The sequence below is a fragment of the Psammomys obesus genome, unplaced genomic scaffold (assembly GCF_907164565.1).
Source record: "Psammomys obesus unplaced genomic scaffold, mPsaObe1.curated_primary_1811, whole genome shotgun sequence".
In the NCBI taxonomy this organism is placed as follows: Eukaryota; Metazoa; Chordata; class Mammalia; order Rodentia; family Muridae; genus Psammomys; species Psammomys obesus.
In genome coordinates, this window is record NW_026590120.1 from 93,926 (window position 1) to 99,335 (window position 5,410).

Sequence of the window (5,410 nt, forward strand, 5' to 3'; positions counted from 1 at the left end):
GTCTCCACCTGCACAGAGGGCCAGGGACACTTCAGGGAGTGTACCCCCCCACTCCACTTTCTTATGGGCAGAGAGAGATGGCCACGCATGCCATATGGTCAGTAGGAGGGTCAGCTGCAGATCTGCATGAGTTCCAGTGCAGCTCAGTGCCCACTGTGATAGACCCACAGGGGCATTCCAACCCATCTGCATCAAGGAGTTTTCCCTACATTCTGCACATGGCCACCAAGTCTCTCCCTTACTTCAGCCCAACCTCACTTACCTCTGGAGCCCAAAACCTGAACTCAGCCCCTGGAGGACCCCTGAGACACAGTCTTGCCAATAGGAAGACTAAGCAAAGTAAGAGGCCTCATAGCCAGAGAATACCAGGCTGAGTAATGGCCTCCTATCTTAACTCCTCACTGTTCTCAAGAAAGCCATGCTCTAATACTGGCCCTCCGGGAATCCTGCCCTCTACTTACCAATTCCTGATGGTTCTCTCAGCAGGGACCAAGTGTGGAGTTGTTGTTTGAGCTATGACTGAAAGGGATCAAGTATGGGCCATGCACCTGGCTTGTGTCTACCTGGAGAGGGGAGTGCTATCTGAACTCCCTTCATCACACTCAACCATGGCTCTCCTGACCCCAAGCAGACCTCCCCTGGGCATACCTTCTCAGCCCAGGTATGAGCTTGTATCTATTCATTTATTTGTGTATTTGTTTATTAATTCATTCACCAATTCATTTATTCACGCCTATGTTCATTTGTTCACCCATCCATTCATTCATATATTTACTTATCTAGCCATTTGTCTATTTATTCATTTTTCCATTCACTTCTCTGTTGATCCATTCCTTCACTCATACATTGGTTCACACATTCGTTCATTTTTCTGTCCACTCATCTGTTCATACATTCCTTCACTCATCCATTAGTTAATACATTCATTAATTTATGCATCCATTCACTCATCCAGGTCCCACTTGTGGTACATTGCTGCAGCATTACCCACTAGACAGTCCTGTTGCTTCTGGATTTGAGAGTTTAGAGAGCCAGATGCGAGAAAGTTTAGAATGACAAAGTAGTCAGAAGGGCTGCTAAGGACTGTGACCCAGAGGACGAAAAGAGGCAGAGTCTGAAAAGCAGTCCTTTAGTCCCTAAGTGAAAGCGAAATCCATCACACTCTTGTCCCTGTCATTTCTAGAACCATGTGGGCCCACGACTTCCTCAGCCCCTGTGAACCACACGTGTGTGCCCTAGGCAAGTGTTCATGACTGATACTCCAGGGCGACGCTCTCTGAAAGCTGCCCCAGGGCTCTGTGCAAGGACAAAGGAGCTCTGAAAAGTCTTCTCCAATCTCACCCATCCAACAGGTAGGCAGATAGCCCTTCCAGAAGACTTCCCATTCCCCGGCCAGAGCAGATACACAAAATTCACTGCTTGGTCGGGCTGAGTTTTCACCATTTTAGAACAAGAATGCCATGCTGTATTCTCAGAAGACTTGGATTCTGGTTTAGGATGCACTTTTGCTGAGCTCTGCCTCCCTTTTCCAATCCCTGCCCTCCATCTACCTACCATCTACTCACCTCAAGGCCTCCTTCCAGTCCTCACCTCCACCACCAGCAAGCTTCTCTTCCCACTGCAGCTGCTCCCAGCCTCAAAGACCTCAAAACCAGTAGGAACTAACCATACACAGAAGGCCACCCACCATCCCACACTACCCACCCCAGCCCTTGAGGCCCAGCTGAGCTCTCAGCTCCCATAGCTCAAACTAGTCTTCCCTCTCCCTGGGTGCCTGGATGGAGTCACAGAGGCCGACCAGACTCTGATGCCCACTTGGTTACCCTAAGCCCTATGTGTTTGAAGACAGTAGTGTTCGGGGGCTACCTGTGAGATGAGAATGTCAGGCACATTGTACAAGCCCTAACCCCCCACTGGCTAAACAACTGCAGATAAGTTCCTTCTCTTCCTGCAGCCTCAGCTTGATCATATATAAGATGGCAGTTCTAGATGAGACAAAGGTGGGGTACTGTCCTTACCTTGCCAAGCTTTGGGAAGTCCTGCAGCTGACTGCCCCCTGCCTCCAATCCTGTGACGAGGAAACCCTTATATTCTGGAGCCTGATTAGCCGCTTGGATAATTAAGGGCTTAATAGGGGATAGATAATTATCTAGAGGTGCAGAGAACAGGAGACCCGGAGCTCACATGAGTGTTTGTTCTGTTCCAACATAAATAGCACAGAGGACAAGGGTGGCTGGGGAGCTGAAGGGCTGCACTAAGGCTGGTACCAGAGACAGGTGTGACTGTCCCAGAGGACAGCAATGCCCTCCCTCTATAACGTGTACCTTTCCCGAGGTTGAACACACAGGAGGTACACGCTCATGCCTTTAACCAGCACTTACTGAGCACTTACTGTGTTCCCAGGCCTGGGCAGGCACTGGGATGACCTCAGTGAACAAGACAGCTGGGGTTCCTATCCGGAAATGAACCCTGCAAGTCACTATCATAAGTCTCCATCATTTCTGAGGGGAGGGGGGAGGGGGAGGCAGGCAGAAGCCACTAAGCTAGAGGTATATTACAGAAGGAAGGACAGGATGACCTGGGGACTACCCTTGCAGCAGGGATGTTGCTGCTGATGCCTGGGAACACATGTGTCCGGTAGGTAGGTGCAAAGGCCAGTAGAAACCGGCTGAGTCCAGGGGACCTGTCCTGAGATTCCCCCTCTGCGCTACCTTGAAGAGATAATGATCAAGTCAAGTCTCCTGGGAGGCAACCTCCTGGAAGTGATAAGGGGACATGGTAAGGGAGCCCCGTCTCCATGAAGGCAGAGATGACTCCAGGGTGACAGGCCTCCAGGTCACCATCTTCAGCCTTGTTCCCCAGGAGTTCATGGGAAGGCCTAGCCTGGAGACACTTGCAGCGTCTCTGTGCTTGGTGAACAATCCAGAAGGCTAATGGGGCCTGGAGCTTCCCCACCCCGGCTCAGGGAGCCCACAGTCGGGAAACTGACAGGGGCCGCTGTACACATGTTCACAGGGGGTCTGGAGTAGATGAAACCTGATGAAGTCATGGCAGGGTTGGCACAAGGCCAGAGGCAGCACCAGGCAGCCTGGCCAGGCCCCACCTGATCTGCAAGGCGCAAATAGAATCTCTCTGTCCTTGCCACCGCACTTCACCCGACACACAGAGGCTAGGCGGCTCGCAGCCTCCTTATCCCATGAACCACTCACTGTCCCTTGGCCAGCCTGGGTACTTAGGAAGGTAGAGGAGGCAACGAGGAGGAGAGCAGTGTGGGAAGACGCAAGAAGCCTTTGAAGGGTTAAGAGATCATAAACCCAGTCCCAGCCACTGTCCTCCAAACTCATGCTGCCCTGGCAGCTTTCTGTCTCCCTGAGCTGCCATTTCCTCCAACCTAAGGGCAGAACTTTATGATCCAGATAGTGATAATGGACTATTTCTTGATCAGTGCAGCTGGGCCAGCCACTCTATGAGTCAAGCACTTTAGCACTCTCCCCCATTTTGCAGATAGAAAAATTGGGGCTCACACAGGACAAGCCAAAATTTGCCCAAAACCACACAGCAAGTAGGTGGCCTGGCTAGGTGCTCCCTCTACAGACATACCATCCAAGACATACCCAGTGGGCTCCTGCCCACCTTCCTGACATCCCTTCACTGCGTTCTGTGCTAGGACCCTTCCAACTTGTCCCACTGATGCTCCAAATCCAGCCACCCTTTTCCAGCTGGTGAGACTTCCTCCTTCAGAAAGCATTCCTATACCTTCCCCTTCTCCTCCCCTCAGACTCCTGAGACTCAGCTTCCTCTCTCCTTCCCCTCAGGCCCTCAAGGACCCAGCAAGGGTGATTCAAGACCAGCAGCCCCCAGCAGCCCCAGATGGCTCCAGCACAGACATTCACAAGCAGTTAACCCCCTGCACACTTATTATGCACCTGCTGTGTGCTGAAATCTGGGAAGGGTCGGAGTGGAGAATCAAGTGTGAAAGAAGCCCCTTACGTAGCTCACCTACTCCAATAGCCACGGGCTACAGTTAATGGACATCAGGGTGAGGGACTTGAGGACTAGAGAACAGTACACTGTAGGACCCATCATCTGTGACGAGGCAAGGCCCCATCAGGGCTGGTGCCAAGGGATATCAGGCTCTGGCAAGCATAGCCACAGGATCAAAGAGTGGCAGCAAAAACCTCAGAGGAGCGGTGCGGGCTCCAGGTTGAAAGTTAAAAGAGGATGTTTGTCAAGAAGCCAGATGTGAGCTGCTCTCTGTTCCTTGGTGTCATGCAGCAGTTAGCCACTGCTCTGCTGCAAAGCACGCATCTGTGCTGGTCTGTGGATCTCCCTTTAAAGGGAGTGTGAGGTTAACCTTTCTGCAGATCAGGTGCTACTGGCAGCGCACAGGAAGAGACAGCCATGTGTGAGCTGTTGGCTCATCATCAAAGCTCCCAGATGAGGCAGCACCTCAGCAGTTTCCCCATGTTACAAACAGAGAAACTGAGACTTGGAAAGGTCAAACCATTTCCTCAAAATCACACAGCAGGTCAGTGAGAGAACTATACGGATGTCTTCCTCAGCCACAGGCTCAGAATAGTGTCTTTCTGAATCTTAGTCTCAGCCTGCAAAGGCCCCCTCTATAGCTTTGCCACATGGACATTAGACGCACTTCTCTTCCTCCACCACTCTAAAGTCCGCCAGGCCAGGTCAGGGCCTAGATCCTCTGTACATACCCCGTTGTGGCCTGCACAGCCACAGCCTCTCCCATGATCCCACTGCCACCTCTCTGCGCCACTTGCCTGTGGGCTCTGAAGGCTGCGGCTGTCTGCTGACTGCCTGGCAGCTCCAGACAGCTCTGACCTGGCCAGACAAGCAGATGCTTCTGCTCCAGAAGGCAGAGCAAACTTTCCCCCAAGGAGGCATGAAGTGCTCTGAGTTTGGTGCCCCTTGGTGTTTGCTCTCAGTCCCAGAGCATCAAAGGGCCTCCTGTAGCTAACACAGCCTCTGTCTCAGCACAGCGGTTAGGCTTCCTGCTAAGAGTGGCTGTTGATGTGCTCTGCGGTCCTTCTCCAGCGGCCCACACTGCTTTACTCACCACACCTCCCAGCAGCCAGTGCCCAGCAGGCACCTCACTGAAGGCTTGCACACTGGCACTTAGGGATCAGAACAGCTCCTTTTGCAGGAGACCATGAGCATCTTTCTGGATGGGAGAGGTTGACTAGTTTTATCCTCTTCCTCTCAAGGGAACATGTTATAGAACCAGGTGCATTGTGAATACAAAGCCTGGCAGGAAGGAAAGAATAACAGAATAAATGGATTGATAAATTGGTAAGAAGGAAGATGATGGATAATAAAGGGAGGAAGGAAGGAGTGTACAGGTAGATGGATGGATGGATGGATGGATGGATGGATGGATGGATGGATGGAT